Source organism: Oryctolagus cuniculus, chromosome 10, assembly GCF_964237555.1.
Source record: "Oryctolagus cuniculus chromosome 10, mOryCun1.1, whole genome shotgun sequence".
Taxonomy (NCBI): Eukaryota; Metazoa; Chordata; class Mammalia; order Lagomorpha; family Leporidae; genus Oryctolagus; species Oryctolagus cuniculus.
In genome coordinates, this window is record NC_091441.1 from 72982708 (window position 1) to 73007211 (window position 24504).

A 24504-nucleotide genomic window follows, 5' to 3' on the forward strand; every position below is an offset into this window, starting at 1 on the left:
CTCCCAAGGTGCAGAACTACTGCAACTTGTGTCTGCAACACTAGAGTTACACAACTGCTATATACCGCATTTACCTGCTTCCAAGGTGCAGTACTGCCATAAGCTCTGTCTGCTGCAATACGGTTACAGAACTCCCATTTTCTACATTTACCTACTCACAAGCTACAAAATTCCTCTAAGCTGATTTCTGCTACAATAGTGTTAGCTGCCATATGCTGCTTTTACCCACTCCCAAGCTACAGCCCTTCTGTAACTGTGTCTGCTACACTAGGGTTACAGAACTTCATATACTGAATTTACCTACTCCCAAGGTGCAGAACTCCTGTAAGTTGTGTCTGCAACACTAGGGTTACACAACTGCTATATACCGCATTTACCTGCTTCCAAGGTGCAGTACTGCCGTAAGCTCTGTCTGCTGCAATACGGTTGCAGAACTCCCTTTACTACATTTACCTACTCCGAAGCTAGAGAACTCCTATACGCTGTGTCTGCTAAACTAGTGTTACAGAACTCACATATGCTGCATTTTCCTTCTCCCTAGCTACAGACCTCTCGTCAACTCTGTCTGCTACACTGCAGTTATAGAATTCCCATATGCTGCTTTTGCCTACACCCAGGCGGCAGAACTCCCATAAGCTGTGTCTGCTACACTAGGATAACAGAACTCCCATACGCTGCATTTACCTACTTCCAAGCTACAGGACTCCCGTAGGCTGTGTCGTCTACACTTGGGTTATAGAACTTCCATATACTGCATTTACCTACTCCCAAGCTACAGATGCCCGTAAGCTGTGTCTGCTGCACTGGTGTTTCAGAACTCCGTTTGAGTGAATTTACCAACTGCCACGCTACAAAACTCTCATAATCTGTACCTTCTCTAATAGGTTACAGAAATTTTACATGCTGCATTTACCTACCCTGAATCCACAGAACTCCTGTGTGCTGTGTCTGCAACACTAGGGTTACAGATCTACCATATGCTGCACTTACCAACTCCCAAGCTACAGAAATCCTGAAAGCTGTGTCTGCTAAACTAGCGTTACAGAACTCCTATATGCTGCTTTACCTGTATCCAAGGTACAGAACTCCCATAAGCTGTGTCTGCGACACTACGGTTACAGAACTCCCATTTACTACATTTACCTACTCACAAGCTACAAAATTCCTGTAAGCTGTTTTCTGCTACATTAGCGTTACATTTACCTACTCCCAAGCTACAGAACTCCTGTAAGCTGTGTCTGCTACACTAGGGTTACAGATCTACCATATGCTGCACTTACCAACTCCCAAGATACAGAAATATACAGCTTTACACTGCATTTACCTGCTTCCAAGGTGCAGCAGTCCCATAAGCTCTGTCTGCAGCAATACGGTTGCAGAACTCCCATTTACTACATTTACCTACTCCCAAGCTCCAAAACTCCAGTAAGCTGATTTCTGCTATACTAGTGTTACAGAGATGCCTTATGCTACATTTACCAACTCCCAAGCTACAGCCCTTCTGTAACTGTGTCTGCTACACTAGGGTTACAGAACTTCATATACTGAATTTACATACTCCCAAGGTGCAGAACTCCTGTACGTTGTGTCTGCAACACTAGGGTTACACAACTGCTATATACCGCATTTACCTGCTTCCAAGGTATAGTACTCCCGTAAGCTGTGTCTGCTGCAATACGGTTGCAGAACTCCCATTTACTACATTTACCTACTCCGAAGCTACAGAACTCCTATACGCTGTGTCTGCTAAACTAGTCTTACAGAACTCACACATGCTGCATTTTCCTTCTCCCAAGCTACAGACCTCTCGTCAACTCTGTCTGCTACACTACGGTTACAGAATTCCCATATGCTGCATTTGCCTACACCCAGGCAGCAGAACTCCCATAAGCTGTGTCTGCTACACTAGGATAACAGAACTCCCATAAGCTGTGTCTGCTACACTAGGATAACAGAAATCCCATATGCTGTGTCTAATACACTAGAGTTACAGAACTCCTATTTATTGCATTTACTTTCTCCCAAGCTTTAGACCTCCCGGAAGCTGTCTAATACACTAGAGTTACAGAAGTCTCATATCGTGCATTGACCTTCTCCCAAGCTACAGAACTCCCGAAAGCTGTGTCTGCTACAGTAGGGTTACAGAATTCCGAAATGCTGCATTTGCCTACACCCAGGCGGCAGAACTCCCATGAGCTGTGTCTGCTACACTAGGATAACAGAAGTCCCATAGGCTGCATTTGCCTACTTCCAAGCTACAGGACTCCCATAGGCTGTGTCGTCTACACTTGGGTTATAGACCTTCCATATGCTGCATTTACCTACTCTCAAGCTACGGATGCCTGTAAGCTGTGTCTGCTGCACTGGTGTTACAGAACTCCGCTTGAGTGAATTTACCAACTGCCACGCTACAAACTCTCATAATCTGTACCTTCTATAATAGGGTTACAGAAATTTTACATGCTGAATTCACATACTCCTAAGCTACAGAACTCCCGTAAGCTGTGTCTGCTTCATTGGGTTACAGATCTACCATCTGCTGCACTTACCAACTCCCAAGATACAGAAATCCCGTAAGCTCTATCTGCTAAACTAGCATTACCGAACACCTATATACTGCATTTACATGCTTCCAAGGTATAGCACTAACCTAAGCTCTGTCTGCTGCAATACGGTTACAGAACTCCCATTTTCTACATTTACCTACTCACAAGCTACAAAATTCCTCTAAGCTGATTTCTGCTACAATAGTGTTAGCTGCCATATGCTACTTTTACCCACTCCCAAGCTACAGAACTCCCGTAAGCTGTGTCTGCTACACTAGGGTTACAGAACTTCATATACTGAATTTACCTACTCCCAAGGTGCAGAACTTCTGCAACTTGTGTCTGCAACACTAGGGTTACACAACTGCTATATACCGCGTTTACCTGCTTCCAAGGTGCAGTACTGCCGTAAGCTGTGTCTGCTGCAATACGGTTGCAGAACTCCCATTTATTACATTTACCTACTCCGAAGCTACAGAACTCCTATACGCTGTGTCTGCTAAACTAGTGTTACAGAACTCACACATGCTGCATTTTCCTTCTCCCTAGCTACAGACCTCTCATCAACTCTGTCTGCTACACTGCAGTTATAGAATTCCCATATGCTGCTTTTGCCTACACCCAGGCGGCAGAACTCCCATAAGCTGTGTCTGCTACACTAGGATAACAGAACTCCCATACGCTGCATTTACCTACTTCCAAGCTACAGGACTCCCGTAGGCTGTGTCGTCTACACTTGGGTTATAGAACTTCCATATACTGCATTTACCAACTCCCAAGCTACAGCCCTTCTGTAACTGTGTCTGCTACACTAGGGTTACAGAACTTCATATACTGAATTTACCTACTCCCAAGGTGCAGAACTCCTGTACGTTGTGTCTGCAACACTAGGGTTACACAACTGCTATATACTGCATTTACCTGCTTCCAAGGTATAGTACTCCCGTAAGCTGTGTCTGCTGCAATATGGTTGCAGAACTCCCATTTACTACATTTACCTACTCCAAAGCTACAGAACTCCTATACGCTGTGTCTGCTAAACTAGTCTTACAGAACTCACACATGCTGCATTTTCCTTCTCCCAAGCTACAGACCTCTCGTCAACTCTGTCTGCTACACTACGGTTACAGAATTCCCATATGCTGCATTTGCCTACACCCAGGCGGCAGAACTCCCATAAGCTGTGTCTGCTACGCTAGGATAACAGAACTCCCATAAGCTGTGTCTGCTACACTAGGATAACAGAACTCCCATATGCTGTGTCTAATACACTAGAGTTACAGAACTCCTATTTATTGCATTTGCCTTCTCCCAAGCTTTAGACCTCCTGGAAGCTGTCTAATACACTAGAGTTACAGAAGTCTCATATCGTGCATTGACCTTCTCCCAAGCTACAGAACTCCCGAAAGCTGTGTCTGCTACAGTAGGGTTACAGAATTCCGAAATGCTGCATTTGCCTACACCCAGGCGGCAGAACTCCCATGAGCTGTGTCTGCTACACTAGGATAACAGAAGTCCCATAGGCTGCATTTGCCTACTTCCAAGCTACAGGACTCCCATAGGCTGTGTCGTCTACACTTGGGTTATAGACCTTCCATATGCTGCATTTACCTACTCTCAAGCTACGGATGCCCGTAAGCTGTGTCTGCTGCACTGGTGTTACAGAACTCCGTTTGAGTGAATTTACCAACTGCCACGCTACAAAACTCTCATAATCTGTACCTTCTCTAATAGGGTTACAGAAATTTTACATGCTGAATTCACATACTCCTAAGCTACAGAACTCCCGTAAGCTGTGTCTGCTTCATTGGGTTACAGATCTACCATCTGCTGCACTTACCTACTCCCAAGCTTCAGAAATCCCGTAAGCTCTATCTGCTAAACTAGCATTACCGAACACCTATATACTGCATTTACATGCTTCCAAGGTATAGCACTAACCTAAGCTCTGTCTGCTGCAATACGGTTACAGAACTCCCATTTTCTACATTTACCTACTCACAAGCTACAAAATTCCTCTAAGCTGATTTCTGCTACAATAGTGTTAGCTGCCATATGCTACTTTTACCCACTCCCAAGCTACAGAACTCCCGTAAGCTGTGTCTGCTACACTAGGGTTACAGAACTTCATATACTGAATTTACATACTCCCAAGGTGCAGAACTTCTGCAACTTGTGTCTGCAACACTAGGGTTACACAACTGCTATATACCGCGTTTACCTGCTTCCAAGGTGCAGTACTGCCGTAAGCTCTGTCTGCTGCAATACGGTTGCAGAACTCCCTTTACTACATTTACCTACTCCGAAGCTAGAGAACTCCTATACGCTGTGTCTGCTAAACTAGTGTTACAGAACTCACACATGCTGCATTTTCCTTCTCCCTAGCTACAGACCTCTCGTCAACTCTGTCTGCTACACTGCAGTTATAGAATTCCCATATGCTGCTTTTGCCTACACCCAGGCGGCAGAACTCCCATAAGCTGTGTCTGCTACACTAGGATAACAGAACTCCCATACGCTGCATTTACCTACTTCCAAGCTACAGGACTCCCGTAGGCTGTGTCGTCTACACTTGGGTTATAGAACTTCCATATACTGCATTTACCTACTCCCAAGCTACAGATGCCCGTAAGCTGTGTCTGCTGCACTGGTGTTTCAGAACTCCGTTTGAGTGAATTTACCAACTGCCACGCTACAAAACTCTCATAATCTGTACCTTCTCTAATAGGTTACAGAAATTTTACATGCTGCATTTACCTACCCTGAATCCACAGAACTCCTGTGTGCTGTGTCTGCAACACTAGGGTTACAGATCTACCATATGCTGCACTTACCAACTCCCAAGCTACAGAAATCCTGAAAGCTGTGTCTGCTAAACTAGCGTTACAGAACTCCTATATGCTGCTTTACCTGTATCCAAGGTACAGAACTCCCATAAGCTGTGTCTGCGACACTACGGTTACAGAACTCCCATTTACTACATTTACCTACTCACAAGCTACAAAATTCCTGTAAGCTGTTTTCTGCTACATTAGCGTTACATTTACCTACTCCCAAGCTACAGAACTCCTGTAAGCTGTGTCTGCTACACTAGGGTTACAGATCTACCATATGCTGCACTTACCAACTCCGAAGCTACAGAAATATACAGCTTTACACTGCATTTACCTGCTTCCAAGGTGCAGCAGTCCCATAAGCTCTGTCTGCAGCAATACGGTTGCAGAACTCCCATTTACTACATTTACCTACTCCCAAGCTACAAAACTCCTGTAAGCTGATTTCTGCTATACTAGTGTTACAGAGATGCCTTATGCTACATTTACCAACTCCCAAGCTACAGCCCTTCTGTAACTGTGTCTGCTACACTAGGGTTACAGAACTTCATATACTGAATTTACCTACTCCCAAGGTGCAGAACTCCTGTACGTTGTGTCTGCAACACTAGGGTTACACAACTGCTATATACTGCATTTACCTGCTTCCAAGGTATAGTACTCCCGTAAGCTGTGTCTGCTGCAATACGGTTGCAGAACTCCCATTTACTACATTTACCTACTCCGAAGCTACAGAACTCCTATACGCTGTGTCTGCTAAACTAGTCTTACAGAACTCACACATGCTGCATTTTCCTTCTCCCAAGCTACAGACCTCTCGTCAACTCTGTCTGCTACACTACGGTTACAGAATTCCCATATGCTGCATTTGCCTACACCCAGGCGGCAGAACTCCCATAAGCTGTGTCTGCTACGCTAGGATAACAGAACTCCCATAAGCTGTGTCTGCTACACTAGGATAACAGAACTCCCATATGCTGTGTCTAATACACTAGAGTTACAGAACTCCTATTTATTGCATTTGCCTTCTCCCAAGCTTTAGACCTCCTGGAAGCTGTCTAATACACTAGAGTTACAGAAGTCTCATATCGTGCATTGACCTTCTCCCAAGCTACAGAACTCCCGAAAGCTGTGTCTGCTACAGTAGGGTTACAGAATTCCGAAATGCTGCATTTGCCTACACCCAGGCGGCAGAACTCCCATGAGCTGTGTCTGCTACACTAGGATAACAGAAGTCCCATAGGCTGCATTTGCCTACTTCCAAGCTACAGGACTCCCATAGGCTGTGTCGTCTACACTTGGGTTATAGACCTTCCATATGCTGCATTTACCTACTCTCAAGCTACGGATGCCCGTAAGCTGTGTCTGCTGCACTGGTGTTACAGAACTCCGTTTGAGTGAATTTACCAACTGCCACGCTACAAAACTCTCATAATCTGTACCTTCTCTAATAGGGTTACAGAAATTTTACATGCTGAATTCACATACTCCTAAGCTACAGAACTCCCGTAAGCTGTGTCTGCTTCATTGGGTTACAGCATCTACCATCTGCTTCAGAAATCCAGTAAGCTCTATCTGCTAAACTAGCATTACCGAACACCTATATACTGCATTTACATGCTTCCAAGGTATAGCACTAACCTAAGCTCTGTCTGCTGCAATACGGTTACAGAACTCCCATTTTCTACATTTACCTACTCACAAGCTACAAAATTCCTCTAAGCTGATTTCTGCTACAATAGTGTTAGCTGCCATATGCTACTTTTACCCACTCCCAAGCTACAGAACTCCCGTAAGCTGTGTCTGCTACACTAGGGTTACAGAACTTCATATACTGAATTTACCTACTCCCAAGGTGCAGAACTTCTGCAACTTGTGTCTGCAACACTAGGGTTACACAACTGCTATATACCGCGTTTACCTGCTTCCAAGGTGCAGTACTGCCGTAAGCTGTGTCTGCTGCAATACGGTTGCAGAACTCCCATTTACTACATTTACCTACTCCGAAGCTACAGAACTCCTATACGCTGTGTCTGCTAAACTAGTCTTACAGAACTCACACATGCTGCATTTTCCTTCTCCCTAGCTACAGACCTCTCATCAACTCTGTCTGCTACACTGCAGTTATAGAATTCCCATATGCTGCTTTTGCCTACACCCAGGCGGCAGAACTCCCATAAGCTGTGTCTGCTACACTAGGATAACAGAACTCCCATACGCTGCATTTACCTACTTCCAAGCTACAGGACTCCCGTAGGCTGTGTCGTCTACACTTGGGTTATAGAACTTCCATATACTGCATTTACCAACTCCCAAGCTACAGCCCTTCTGTAACTGTGTCTGCTACACTAGGGTTACAGAACTTCATATACTGAATTTACCTACTCCCAAGGTGCAGAACTCCTGTACGTTGTGTCTGCAACACTAGGGTTACACAACTGCTATATACTGCATTTACCTGCTTCCAAGGTATAGTACTCCCGTAAGCTGTGTCTGCTGCAATACGGTTGCAGAACTCCCATTTACTACATTTACCTACTCCGAAGCTACAGAACTCCTATACGCTGTGTCTGCTAAACTAGTGTTACAGAACTCACACATGCTGCATTTTCCTTCTCCCTAGCTACAGACCTCTCGTCAACTCTGTCTGCTACACTGCAGTTATAGAATTCCCATATGCTGCTTTTGCCTACACCCAGGCGGCAGAACTCCCATAAGCTGTGTCTGCTACACTAGGATAACAGAACTCCCATACGCTGCATTTACCTACTTCCAAGCTACAGGACTCCCGTAGGCTGTGTCGTCTACACTTGGGTTATAGAACTTCCATATACTGCATTTACCTACTCCCAAGCTACAGATGCCCGTAAGCTGTGTCTGCTGCACTGGTGTTTCAGAACTCCATTTGAGTGAATTTACCAACTGCCACGCTACAAAACTCTCATAATCTGTACCTTCTCTAATAGGTTACAGAAATTTTACATGCTGCATTTACCTACCCTGAATCCACAGAACTCCTGTGTGCTGTGTCTGCAACACTAGGGTTACAGATCTACCATATGCTGCACTTACCAACTCCCAAGCTACAGAAATCCTGAAAGCTGTGTCTGCTAAACTAGCGTTACAGAACTCCTATATGCTGCTTTACCTGTATCCAAGGTACAGAACTCCCATAAGCTGTGTCTGCGACACTACGGTTACAGAACTCCCATTTACTACATTTACCTACTCACAAGCTACAAAATGCCTGTAAGCTGTTTTCTGCTACATTAGCGTTACATTTACCTACTCGCAAGCTACAGAACTCCTGTAAGCTGTGTCTGCTACACTAGGGTTACAGATCTACCATATGCTGCACTTACCAACTCCGAAGCTACAGAAATATACAGCTTTACACTGCATTTACCTGCTTCCAAGGTGCAGCAGTCCCATAAGCTCTGTCTGCAGCAATACGGTTGCAGAACTCCCATTTACTACATTTACCTACTCCCAAGCTACAAAACTCCTGTAAGCTGATTTCTGCTATACTAGTGTTACAGAGATGCCTTATGCTACATTTACCAACTCCCAAGCTACAGCCCTTCTGTAACTGTGTCTGCTACACTAGGGTTACAGAACTTCATATACTGAATTTACCTACTCCCAAGGTGCAGAACTCCTGTACGTTGTGTCTGCAACACTAGGGTTACACAACTGCTATATACTGCATTTACCTGCTTCCAAGGTATAGTACTCCCGTAAGCTGTGTCTGCTGCAATACGGTTGCAGAACTCCCATTTACTACATTTACCTACTCCGAAGCTACAGAACTCCTATACGCTGTGTCTGCTAAACTAGTCTTACAGAACTCACACATGCTGCATTTTCCTTCTCCCAAGCTACAGACCTCTCGTCAACTCTGTCTGCTACACTACGGTTACAGAATTCCCATATGCTGCATTTGCCTACACCCAGGTGGCAGAACTCCCATAAGCTGTGTCTGCTACGCTAGGATAACAGAACTCCCATAAGCTGTGTCTGCTACACTAGGATAACAGAACTCCCATATGCTGTGTCTAATACACTAGAGTTACAGAAGTCTCATATCGTGCATTGACCTTCTCCCAAGCTACAGAACTCCCGAAAGCTGTGTCTGCTACAGTAGGGTTACAGAATTCCGAAATGCTGCATTTGCCTACACCCAGGCGGCAGAACTCCCATGAGCTGTGTCTGCTACACTAGGATAACAGAAGTCCCATAGGCTGCATTTGCCTACTTCCAAGCTACAGGACTCCCATAGGCTGTGTCGTCTACACTTGGGTTATAGACCTTCCATATGCTGCATTTACCTACTCTCAAGCTACGGATGCCCGTAAGCTGTGTCTGCTGCACTGGTGTTACAGAACTCCGTTTGAGTGAATTTACCAACTGCCACGCTACAAAACTCTCATAATCTGTACCTTCTCTAATAGGGTTACAGAAATTTTACATGCTGAATTCACATACTCCTAAGCTACAGAACTCCCGTAAGCTGTGTCTGCTTCATTGGGTTACAGATCTACCATCTGCTGCACTTACCTACTCCCAAGCTTCAGAAATCCCGTAAGCTCTATCTGCTAAACTAGCATTACCGAACACCTATATACTGCATTTACATGCTTCCAAGGTATAGCACTAACCTAAGCTCTGTCTGCTGCAATACGGTTACAGAACTCCCATTTTCTACATTTACCTACTCACAAGCTACAAAATTCCTCTAAGCTGATTTCTGCTACAATAGTGTTAGCTGCCATATGCTACTTTTACCCACTCCCAAGCTACAGAACTTCCGTAAGCTGTGTCTGCTACACTAGGGTTACAGAACTTCATATACTGAATTTACCTACTCCCAAGGTGCAGAACTTCTGCAACTTGTGTCTGCAACACTAGGGTTACACAACTGCTATATACCGCATTTACCTGCTTCCAAGGTGCAGTACTGCCGTAAGCTCTGTCTGCTGCAATACGGTTGCAGAACTCCCTTTACTACATTTACCTACTCCGAAGCTACAGAACTCCTATACGCTGTGTCTGCTAAACTAGTCTTACAGAACTCACATATGCTGCATTTTCCTTCTCCCTAGCTACAGACCTCTCGTCAACTCTGTCTGCTACACTGCAGTTATAGAATTCCCATATGCTGCTTTTGCCTACACCCAGGCGGCAGAACTCCCATAAGCTGTGTCTGCTACACTAGGATAACAGAACTCCCATACGCTGCATTTACCTACTTCCAAGCTACAGGACTCCCGTAGGCTGTGTCGTCTACACTTGGGTTATAGAACTTCCATATACTGCATTTACCTACTCCCAAGCTACAGATGCCCGTAAGCTGTGTCTGCTGCACTGGTGTTTCAGAACTCCGTTTGAGTGAATTTACCAACTGCCACGCTACAAAACTCTCATAATCTGTACCTTCTCTAATAGGTTACAGAAATTTTACATGCTGCATTTACCTACCCTGAATCCACAGAACTCCTGTGTGCTGTGTCTGCAACACTAGGGTTACAGATCTACCATATGCTGCACTTACCAACTCCCAAGCTACAGAAATCCTGAAAGCTGTGTCTGCTAAACTAGCGTTACAGAACTCCTATATGCTGCTTTACCTGTATCCAAGGTACAGAACTCCCATAAGCTGTGTCTGCGACACTACGGTTACAGAACTCCCATTTACTACATTTACCTACTCACAAGCTACAAAATGCCTGTAAGCTGTTTTCTGCTACATTAGCGTTACATTTACCTACTCGCAAGCTACAGAACTCCTGTAAGCTGTGTCTGCTACACTAGGGTTACAGATCTACCATATGCTGCACTTACCAACTCCGAAGCTACAGAAATATACAGCTTTACACTGCATTTACCTGCTTCCAAGGTGCAGCAGTCCCATAAGCTCTGTCTGCAGCAATACGGTTGCAGAACTCCCATTTACTACATTTACCTACTCCCAAGCTACAAAACTCCTGTAAGCTGATTTCTGCTATACTAGTGTTACAGAGATGCCTTATGCTACATTTACCAACTCCCAAGCTACAGCCCTTCTGTAACTGTGTCTGCTACACTAGGGTTACAGAACTTCATATACTGAATTTACCTACTCCCAAGGTGCAGAACTCCTGTACGTTGTGTCTGCAACACTAGGGTTACACAACTGCTATATACTGCATTTACCTGCTTCCAAGGTATAGTACTCCCGTAAGCTGTGTCTGCTGCAATACGGTTGCAGAACTCCCATTTACTACATTTACCTACTCCGAAGCTACAGAACTCCTATACGCTGTGTCTGCTAAACTAGTCTTACAGAACTCACACATGCTGCATTTTCCTTCTCCCAAGCTACAGACCTCTCGTCAACTCTGTCTGCTACACTACGGTTACAGAATTCCCATATGCTGCATTTGCCTACACCCAGGCGGCAGAACTCCCATAAGCTGTGTCTGCTACGCTAGGATAACAGAACTCCCATAAGCTGTGTCTGCTACACTAGGATAACAGAACTCCCATATGCTGTGTCTAATACACTAGAGTTACAGAACTCCTATTTATTGCATTTGCCTTCTCCCAAGCTTTAGACCTCCTGGAAGCTGTCTAATACACTAGAGTTACAGAAGTCTCATATCGTGCATTGACCTTCTCCCAAGCTACAGAACTCCCGAAAGCTGTGTCTGCTACAGTAGGGTTACAGAATTCCGAAATGCTGCATTTGCCTACACCCAGGCGGCAGAACTCCCATGAGCTGTGTCTGCTACACTAGGATAACAGAAGTCCCATAGGCTGCATTTGCCTACTTCCAAGCTACAGGACTCCCATAGGCTGTGTCGTCTACACTTGGGTTATAGACCTTCCATATGCTGCATTTACCTACTCTCAAGCTACGGATGCCCGTAAGCTGTGTCTGCTGCACTGGTGTTACAGAACTCCGTTTGAGTGAATTTACCAACTGCCACGCTACAAAACTCTCATAATCTGTACCTTCTCTAATAGGGTTACAGAAATTTTACATGCTGAATTCACATACTCCTAAGCTACAGAACTCCCGTAAGCTGTGTCTGCTTCATTGGGTTACAGATCTACCATCTGCTGCACTTACCTACTCCCAAGCTTCAGAAATCCCGTAAGCTCTATCTGCTAAACTAGCATTACCGAACACCTATATACTGCATTTACATGCTTCCAAGGTATAGCACTAACCTAAGCTCTGTCTGCTGCAATACGGTTACAGAACTCCCATTTTCTACATTTACCTACTCACAAGCTACAAAATTCCTCTAAGCTGATTTCTGCTACAATAGTGTTAGCTGCCATATGCTACTTTTACCCACTCCCAAGCTACAGAACTCCCGTAAGCTGTGTCTGCTACACTAGGGTTACAGAACTTCATATACTGAATTTACCTACTCCCAAGGTGCAGAACTTCTGCAACTTGTGTCTGCAACACTAGGGTTACACAACTGCTATATACCGCGTTTACCTGCTTCCAAGGTGCAGTACTGCCGTAAGCTCTGTCTGCTGCAATACGGTTGCAGAACTCCCTTTACTACATTTACCTACTCCGAAGCTAGAGAACTCCTATACGCTGTGTCTGCTAAACTAGTGTTACAGAACTCACACATGCTGCATTTTCCTTCTCCCTAGCTACAGACCTCTCGTCAACTCTGTCTGCTACACTGCAGTTATAGAATTCCCATATGCTGCTTTTGCCTACACCCAGGCGGCAGAACTCCCATAAGCTGTGTCTGCTACACTAGGATAACAGAACTCCCATACGCTGCATTTACCTACTTCCAAGCTACAGGACTCCCGTAGGCTGTGTCGTCTACACTTGGGTTATAGAACTTCCATATACTGCATTTACCTACTCCCAAGCTACAGATGCCCGTAAGCTGTGTCTGCTGCACTGGTGTTTCAGAACTCCGTTTGAGTGAATTTACCAACTGCCACGCTACAAAACTCTCATAATCTGTACCTTCTCTAATAGGTTACAGAAATTTTACATGCTGCATTTACCTACCCTGAATCCACAGAACTCCTGTGTGCTGTGTCTGCAACACTAGGGTTACAGATCTACCATATGCTGCACTTACCAACTCCCAAGCTACAGAAATCCTGAAAGCTGTGTCTGCTAAACTAGCGTTACAGAACTCCTATATGCTGCTTTACCTGTATCCAAGGTACAGAACTCCCATAAGCTGTGTCTGCGACACTACGGTTACAGAACTCCCATTTACTACATTTACCTACTCACAAGCTACAAAATGCCTGTAAGCTGTTTTCTGCTACATTAGCGTTACATTTACCTACTCCCAAGCTACAGAACTCCTGTAAGCTGTGTCTGCTACACTAGGGTTACAGATCTACCATATGCTGCACTTACCAACTCCGAAGCTACAGAAATATACAGCTTTACACTGCATTTACCTGCTTCCAAGGTGCAGCAGTCCCATAAGCTCTGTCTGCAGCAATACGGTTGCAGAACTCCCATTTACTACATTTACCTACTCCCAAGCTACAAAACTCCTGTAAGCTGATTTCTGCTATACTAGTGTTACAGAGATGCCTTATGCTACATTTACCAACTCCCAAGCTACAGCCCTTCTGTAACTGTGTCTGCTACACTAGGGTTACAGAACTTCATATACTGAATTTACCTACTCCCAAGGTGCAGAACTCCTGTACGTTGTGTCTGCAACACTAGGGTTACACAACTGCTATATACTGCATTTACCTGCTTCCAAGGTATAGTACTCCCGTAAGCTGTGTCTGCTGCAATACGGTTGCAGAACTCCCATTTACTACATTTACCTACTCCGAAGCTACAGAACTCCTATACGCTGTGTCTGCTAAACTAGTCTTACAGAACTCACACATGCTGCATTTTCCTTCTCCCAAGCTACAGACCTCTCGTCAACTCTGTCTGCTACACTACGGTTACAGAATTCCCATATGCTGCATTTGCCTACACCCAGGCGGCAGAACTCCCATAAGCTGTGTCTGCTACGCTAGGATAACAGAACTCCCATAAGCTGTGTCTGCTACACTAGGATAACAGAACTCCCATATGCTGTGTCTAATACACTAGAGTTACAGAAGTCTCATATCGTGCATTGACCTTCTCCCAAGCTACAGAACTCCCGAAAGCTGTGTCTGCTACAGTAGGGTTACAGAATTCCGAAATGCTGCATTTGCCTACACCCAGGCGGCAGAACTCCCATGAGCTGTGTCTGCTACACTAGGATAACAGAAGTCCCATAGGCTGCATTTGCCTACTTCCAAGCTACAGGACTCCCATAGGCTGTGTCGTCTACACTTGGGTTATAGACCTTCCATATGCTGCATTTACCTACTCTCAAGCTACGGATGCCCGTAAGCTGTGTCTGCTGCACTGGTGTTACAGAACTCCGTTTGAGTGAATTTACCAACTGCCACGCTACAAAACTCTCATAATCTGTACCTTCTCTAATAGGGTTACAGAAATTTTACATGCTGAATTCACATACTCCTAAGCTACAGAACTCCCGTAAGCTGTGTCTGCTTCATTGGGTTACAGATCTACCATCTGCTGCACTTACCTACTCCCAAGCTTCAGAAATCCCGTAAGCTCTATCTGCTAAACTAGCATTACCGAACACCTATATACTGCATTTACATGCTTCCAAGGTATAGCACTAACCTAAGCTCTGTCTGCTGCAATACGGTTACAGAACTCCCATTTTCTACATTTACCTACTCACAAGCTACAAAATTCCTCTAAGCTGATTTCTGCTACAATAGTGTTAGCTGCCATATGCTACTTTTACCCACTCCCAAGCTACAGAACTTCCGTAAGCTGTGTCTGCTACACTAGGGTTACAGAACTTCATATACTGAATTTACCTACTCCCAAGGTGCAGAACTTCTGCAACTTGTGTCTGCAACACTAGGGTTACACAACTGCTATATACCGCATTTACCTGCTTCCAAGGTGCAGTACTGCCGTAAGCTCTGTCTGCTGCAATACGGTTGCAGAACTCCCTTTACTACATTTACCTACTCCGAAGCTACAGAACTCCTATACGCTGTGTCTGCTAAACTAGTCTTACAGAACTCACATATGCTGCATTTTCCTTCTCCCTAGCTACAGACCTCTCGTCAACTCTGTCTGCTACACTGCAGTTATAGAATTCCCATATGCTGCTTTTGCCTACACCCAGGCGGCAGAACTCCCATAAGCTGTGTCTGCTACACTAGGATAACAGAACTCCCATACGCTGCATTTACCTACTTCCAAGCTACAGGACTCCCGTAGGCTGTGTCGTCTACACTTGGGTTATAGAACTTCCATATACTGCATTTACCTACTCCCAAGCTACAGATGCCCGTAAGCTGTGTCTGCTGCACTGGTGTTTCAGAACTCCGTTTGAGTGAATTTACCAACTGCCACGCTACAAAACTCTCATAATCTGTACCTTCTCTAATAGGTTACAGAAATTTTACATGCTGCATTTACCTACCCTGAATCCACAGAACTCCTGTGTGCTGTGTCTGCAACACTAGGGTTACAGATCTACCATATGCTGCACTTACCAACTCCCAAGCTACAGAAATCCTGAAAGCTGTGTCTGCTAAACTAGCGTTACAGAACTCCTATATGCTGCTTTACCTGTATCCAAGGTACAGAACTCCCATAAGCTGTGTCTGCGACACTACGGTTACAGAACTCCCATTTACTACATTTACCTACTCACAAGCTACAAAATGCCTGTAAGCTGTTTTCTGCTACATTAGCGTTACATTTACCTACTCGCAAGCTACAGAACTCCTGTAAGCTGTGTCTGCTACACTAGGGTTACAGATCTACCATATGCTGCACTTACCAACTCCCAAGCTACAGAAATATACAGCTTTACACTGCATTTACCTGCTTCCAAGGTGCAGCAGTCCCATAAGCTCTGTCTGCAGCAATACGGTTGCAGAACTCCCATTTACTACATTTACCTACTCCCAAGCTACAAAACTCCTGTAAGCTGATTTCTGCTATACTAGTGTTACAGAGATGCCTTATGCTACATTTACCAACTCCCAAGCTACAGCCCTTCTGTAACTGTGTCTGCTACACTAGGGTTACAGAACTTCATATACTGAATTTACCTACTCCCAAGGTGCAGAACTCCTGTACGTTGTGTCTGCAACACTAGGGTTACACAACTGCTATATACTGCATTTACCTGCTTCCAAGGTATAGTACTCCCGTAAGCTGTGTCTGCTGCAATACGGTTGCAGAACTCCCATTTACTACATTTACCTACTCCGAAGCTACAGAACTCCTATACGCTGTGTCTGCTAAACTAGTCTTACAGAACTCACACATGCTGCATTTTCCTTCTCCCAAGCTACAGACCTCTCGTCAACTCTGTCTGCTACACTACGGTTACAGAATTCCCATATGCTGCATTTGCCTACACCCAGGCGGCAGAACTCCCATAAGCTGTGTCTGCTACGCTAGGATAACAGAACTCCCATAAGCTGTGTCTGCTACACTAGGATAACAGAACTCCCATATGCTGTGTCTAATACACTAGAGTTACAGAACTCCTATTTATTGCATTTGCCTTCTCCCAAGCTTTAGACCTCCTGGAAGCTGTCTAATACACTAGAGTTACAGAAGTCTCATATCGTGCATTGACCTTCTCCCAAGCTACAGAACTCCCGAAAGCTGTGTCTGCTACAGTAGGGTTACAGAATTCCGAAATGCTGCATTTGCCTACACCCAGGCGGCAGAACTCCCATGAGCTGTGTCTGCTACACTAGGATAACAGAAGTCCCATAGGCTGCATTTGCCTACTTCCAAGCTACAGGACTCCCATAGGCTGTGTCGTCTACACTTGGGTTATAGACCTTCCATATGCTGCATTTACCTACTCTCAAGCTACGGATGCCCGTAAGCTGTGTCTGCTGCACTGGTGTTACAGAACTCCGTTTGAGTGAATTTACCAACTGCCACGCTACAAAACTCTCATAATCTGTACCTTCTCTAATAGGGTTACAGAAATTTTACATGCTGAATTCACATACTCCTAAGCTACAGAACTCCCGTAAGCTGTGTCTGCTTCATTGGGTTACAGATCTACCATCTGCTGCACTTACCTACTCCCAAGCTTCAGAAATCCCGTAAGCTCTATCTGCTAAACTAGCATTACCGAACACCTATATACTGCATTTACATGCTTCCAAGGTATAGCACTAACCTAAGCTCTGTCTGCTGCAATACGGTTACAGAACTCCCATTTTCTACATTTACCTACTCACAAGCTACAAAATTCCTCTAAGCTGATTTCTGCTACAATAGTGTTAGCTGCCATATGCTACTTTTACCCACTCCCAAGCTACAGAACTTCCGTAAGCTGTGTCTGCTACACTAGGGTTACAGAACTTCATATACTGAATTTACCTACTCCCAAGGTGCAGAACTTCTGCAACTTGTGTCTGCAACACTAGGGTTACACAACTGCTATATACCGCATTTACCTGCTTCCAAGGTGCAGTACTGCCGTAAGCTCTGTCTGCTGCAATACGGTTGCAGAACTCCCTTTACTACATTTACCTACTCCGAAGCTAGAGAACTCCTATACGCTGTGTCTGCTAAACTAGTCTTACAGAACTCACATATGCTGCATTTTCCTTCTCCCTAGCTACAGACCTCTCGTCAACTCTGTCTGCTACACTGCAGTTATAGAATTCCCATATGCTGCTTTTGCCTACACCCAGGCGGCAGAACTCCCATAAGCTGTGTCTGCTACACTAGGATAACAGAACTCCCATACGCTGCATTTACCTACTTCCAAGCTACAGGACTCCCGTAGGCTGTGTCGTCTACACTTGGGTTATAGAACTTCCATATACTGCATTTACCTACTCCCAAGCTACAGATGCCCGTAAGCTGTGTCTGCTGCACTGGTGTTTCAGAACTCCGTTTGAGTGAATTTACCAACTGCCACGCTACAAAACTCTCATAATCTGTACCTTCTCTAATAGGTTACAGAAATTTTACATGCTGCATTTACCTACCCTGAATCCACAGAACTCCTGTGTGCTGTGTCTGCAACACTAGGGTTACAGATCTACCATATGCTGCACTTACCAACTCCCAAGCTACAGAAATCCTGAAAGCTGTGTCTGCTAAACTAGCGTTACAGAACTCCTATATGCTGCTTTACCTGTATCCAAGGTACAGAACTCCCATAAGCTGTGTCTGCGACACTACGGTTACAGAACTCCCATTTACTACATTTACCTACTCACAAGCTACAAAATGCCTGTAAGCTGTTTTCTGCTACATTAGCGTTACATTTACCTACTCGCAAGCTACAGAACTCCTGTAAGCTGTGTCTGCTACACTAGGGTTACAGATCTACCATATGCTGCACTTACCAACTCCCAAGCTACAGAAATATACAGCTTTACACTGCATTTACCTGCTTCCAAGGTGCAGCAGTCCCATAAGCTCTGTCTGCAGCAATACGGTTGCAGAACTCCCATTTACTACATTTACCTACTCCCAAGCTACAAAACTCCTGTAAGCTGATTTCTGCTATACTAGTGTTACAGAGATGCCTTATGCTACATTTACCAACTCCCAAGCTACAGCCCTTCTGTAACTGTGTCTGCTACACTAGGGTTACAGAACTTCATATACTGAATTTACCTACTCCCAAGGTGCAGAACTCCTGTACGTTGTGTCTGCAACACTAGGGTTACACAACTGCTATATACTGCATTTACCTGCTTCCAAGGTATAGTACTCCCGTAAGCTGTGTCTGCTGCAATACGGTTGCAGAACTCCCATTTACTACATTTACCTACTCCGAAGCTACAGAACTCCTATACGCTGTGTCTGCTAAACTAGTCTTACAGAACTCACACATGCTGCATTTTCCTTCTCCCAAGCTACAGACCTCTCGTCAACTCTGTCTGCTACACTACGGTTACAGAATTCCCATATGCTGCATTTGCCTACACCCAGGCGGCAGAACTCCCATAAGCTGTGTCTGCTACGCTAGGATAACAGAACTCCCATAAGCTGTGTCTGCTACACTAGGATAACAGAACTCCCATATGCTGTGTCTAATACACTAGAGTTACAGAACTCCTATTTATTGCATTTGCCTTCTCCCAAGCTTTAGACCTCCTGGAAGCTGTCTAATACACTAGAGTTACAGAAGTCTCATATCGTGCATTGACCTTCTCCCAAGCTACAGAACTCCCGAAAGCTGTGTCTGCTACAGTAGGGTTACAGAATTCCGAAATGCTGCATTTGCCTACACCCAGGCGGCAGAACTCCCATGAGCTGTGTCTGCTACACTAGGATAACAGAAGTCCCATAGGCTGCATTTGCCTACTTCCAAGCTACAGGACTCCCATAGGCTGTGTCGTCTACACTTGGGTTATAGACCTTCCATATGCTGCATTTACCTACTCTCAAGCTACGGATGCCCGTAAGCTGTGTCTGCTGCACTGGTGTTACAGAACTCCGTTTGAGTGAATTTACCAACTGCCACGCTACAAAACTCTCATAATCTGTACCTTCTCTAATAGGGTTACAGAAATTTTACATGCTGAATTCACATACTCCTAAGCTACAGAACTCCCGTAAGCTGTGTCTGCTTCATTGGGTTACAGATCTACCATCTGCTGCACTTACCTACTCCCAAGCTTCAGAAATCCCGTAAGCTCTATCTGCTAAACTAGCATTACCGAACACCTATATACTGCATTTACATGCTTCCAAGGTATAGCACTAACCTAAGCTCTGTCTGCTGCAATACGGTTACAGAACTCCCATTTTCTACATTTACCTACTCACAAGCTACAAAATTCCTCTAAGCTGATTTCTGCTACAATAGTGTTAGCTGCCATATGCTACTTTTACCCACTCCCAAGCTACAGAACTTCCGTAAGCTGTGTCTGCTACACTAGGGTTACAGAACTTCATATACTGAATTTACCTACTCCCAAGGTGCAGAACTTCTGCAACTTGTGTCTGCAACACTAGGGTTACACAACTGCTATATACCGCATTTACCTGCTTCCAAGGTGCAGTACTGCCGTAAGCTCTGTCTGCTGCAATACGGTTGCAGAACTCCCTTTACTACATTTACCTACTCCGAAGCTACAGAACTCCTATACGCTGTGTCTGCTAAACTAGTCTTACAGAACTCACATATGCTGCATTTTCCTTCTCCCTAGCTACAGACCTCTCGTCAACTCTGTCTGCTACACTGCAGTTATAGAATTCCCATATGCTGCTTTTGCCTACACCCAGGCGGCAGAACTCCCATAAGCTGTGTCTGCTACACTAGGATAACAGAACTCCCATACGCTGCATTTACCTACTTCCAAGCTACAGGACTCCCGTAGGCTGTGTCGTCTACACTTGGGTTATAGAACTTCCATATACTGCATTTACCTACTCCCAAGCTACAGATGCCCGTAAGCTGTGTCTGCTGCACTGGTGTTTCAGAACTCCGTTTGAGTGAATTTACCAACTGCCACGCTACAAAACTCTCATAATCTGTACCTTCTCTAATAGGTTACAGAAATTTTACATGCTGCATTTACCTACCCTGAATCCACAGAACTCCTGTGTGCTGTGTCTGCAACACTAGGGTTACAGATCTACCATATGCTGCACTTACCAACTCCCAAGCTACAGAAATCCTGAAAGCTGTGTCTGCTAAACTAGCGTTACAGAACTCCTATATGCTGCTTTACCTGTATCCAAGGTACAGAACTCCCATAAGCTGTGTCTGCGACACTACGGTTACAGAACTCCCATTTACTACATTTACCTACTCACAAGCTACAAAATGCCTGTAAGCTGTTTTCTGCTACATTAGCGTTACATTTACCTACTCGCAAGCTACAGAACTCCTGTAAGCTGTGTCTGCTACACTAGGGTTACAGATCTACCATATGCTGCACTTACCAACTCCCAAGCTACAGAAATATACAGCTTTACACTGCATTTACCTGCTTCCAAGGTGCAGCAGTCCCATAAGCTCTGTCTGCAGCAATACGGTTGCAGAACTCCCATTTACTACATTTACCTACTCCCAAGCTACAAAACTCCTGTAAGCTGATTTCTGCTATACTAGTGTTACAGAGATGCCTTATGCTACATTTACCAACTCCCAAGCTACAGCCCTTCTGTAACTGTGTCTGCTACACTAGGGTTACAGAACTTCATATACTGAATTTACCTACTCCCAAGGTGCAGAACTCCTGTACGTTGTGTCTGCAACACTAGGGTTACACAACTGCTATATACTGCATTTACCTGCTTCCAAGGTATAGTACTCCCGTAAGCTGTGTCTGCTGCAATACGGTTGCAGAACTCCCATTTACTACATTTACCTACTCCGAAGCTACAGAACTCCTATACGCTGTGTCTGCTAAACTAGTCTTACAGAACTCACACATGCTGCATTTTCCTTCTCCCAAGCTACAGACCTCTCGTCAACTCTGTCTGCTACACTACGGTTACAGAATTCCCATATGCTGCATTTGCCTACACCCAGGCGGCAGAACTCCCATAAGCTGTGTCTGCTACGCTAGGATAACAGAACTCCCATAAGCTGTGTCTGCTACACTAGGATAACAGAACTCCCATATGCTGTGTCTAATACACTAGAGTTACAGAACTCCTATTTATTGCATTTGCCTTCTCCCAAGCTTTAGACCTCCTGGAAGCTGTCTAATACACTAGAGTTACAGAAGTCTCATATCGTGCATTGACCTTCTCCCAAGCTACAGAACTCCCGAAAGCTGTGTCTGCTACAGTAGGGTTACAGAATTCCGAAATGCTGCATTTGCCTACACCCAGGCGGCAGAACTCCCATGAGCTGTGTCTGCTACACTAGGATAACAGAAGTCCCATAGGCTGCATTTGCCTACTTCCAAGCTACAGGACTCCCATAGGCTGTGTCGTCTACACTTGGGTTATAGACCTTCCATATGCTGCATTTACCTACTCTCAAGCTACGGATGCCCGTAAGCTGTGTCTGCTGCACTGGTGTTACAGAACTCCGTTTGAGTGAATTTACCAACTGCCACGCTACAAAACTCTCATAATCTGTACCTTCTCTAATAGGGTTACAGAAATTTTACATGCTGAATTCACATACTCCTAAGCTACAGAACTCCCGTAAGCTGTGTCTGCTTCATTGGGTTACAGCATCTACCATCTGCTTCAGAAATCCAGTAAGCTCTATCTGCTAAACCAGCATTACCGAACACCTATATACTGCATTTACATGCTTCCAAGGTATAGCACTAACCTAAGCTCTGTCTGCTGCAATACGGTTACAGAACTCCCATTTTCTACATTTACCTACTCACAAGCTACAAAATTCCTCTAAGCTGATTTCTGCTACAATAGTGTTAGCTGCCATATGCTACTTTTACCCACTCCCAAGCTACAGAACTCCCGTAAGCTGTGTCTGCTACACTAGGGTTACAGAACTTCATATACTGAATTTACCTACTCCCAAGGTGCAGAACTTCTGCAACTTGTGTCTGCAACACTAGGGTTACACAACTGCTATATACCGCGTTTACCTGCTTCCAAGGTGCAGTACTGCCGTAAGCTGTGTCTGCTGCAATACGGTTGCAGAACTCCCATTTACTACATTTACCTACTCCGAAGCTACAGAACTCCTATACGCTGTGTCTGCTAAACTAGTGTTACAGAACTCACACATGCTGCATTTTCCTTCTCCCTAGCTACAGACCTCTCATCAACTCTGTCTGCTACACTGCAGTTATAGAATTCCCATATGCTGCTTTTGCCTACACCCAGGCGGCAGAACTCCCATAAGCTGTGTCTGCTACACTAGGATAACAGAACTCCCATACGCTGCATTTACCTACTTCCAAGCTACAGGACTCCCGTAGGCTGTGTCGTCTACACTTGGGTTATAGAACTTCCATATACTGCATTTACCAACTCCCAAGCTACAGCCCTTCTGTAACTGTGTCTGCTACACTAGGGTTACAGAACTTCATATACTGAATTTACCTACTCCCAAGGTGCAGAACTCCTGTACGTTGTGTCTGCAACACTAGGGTTACACAACTGCTATATACTGCATTTACCTGCTTCCAAGGTATAGTACTCCCGTAAGCTGTGTCTGCTGCAATATGGTTGCAGAACTCCCATTTACTACATTTACCTACTCCAAAGCTACAGAACTCCTATACGCTGTGTCTGCTAAACTAGTCTTACAGAACTCACACATGCTGCATTTTCCTTCTCCCAAGCTACAGACCTCTCGTCAACTCTGTCTGCTACACTACGGTTACAGAATTCCCATATGCTGCATTTGCCTACACCCAGGCGGCAGAACTCCCATAAGCTGTGTCTGCTACGCTAGGATAACAGAACTCCCATAAGCTGTGTCTGCTACACTAGGATAACAGAACTCCCATATGCTGTGTCTAATACACTAGAGTTACAGAACTCCTATTTATTGCATTTGCCTTCTCCCAAGCTTTGGACCTCCTGGAAGCTGTCTAATACACTAGAGTTACAGAAGTCTCATATCGTGCATTGACCTTCTCCCAAGCTACAGAACTCCCGAAAGCTGTGTCTGCTACAGTAGGGTTACAGAATTCCGAAATGCTGCATTTGCCTACACCCAGGCGGCAGAACTCCCATGAGCTGTGTCTGCTACACTAGGATAACAGAAGTCCCATAGGCTGCATTTGCCTACTTCCAAGCTACAGGACTCCCATAGGCTGTGTCGTCTACACTTGGGTTATAGACCTTCCATATGCTGCATTTACCTACTCTCAAGCTACGGATGCCCGTAAGCTGTGTCTGCTGCACTGGTGTTACAGAACTCCGTTTGAGTGAATTTACCAACTGCCACGCTACAAAACTCTCATAATCTGTACCTTCTCTAATAGGGTTACAGAAATTTTACATGCTGAATTCACATACTCCTAAGCTACAGAACTCCCGTAAGCTGTGTCTGCTTCATTGGGTTACAGATCTACCATCTGCTGCACTTACCTACTCCCAAGCTTCAGAAATCCCGTAAGCTCTATCTGCTAAACTAGCATTACCG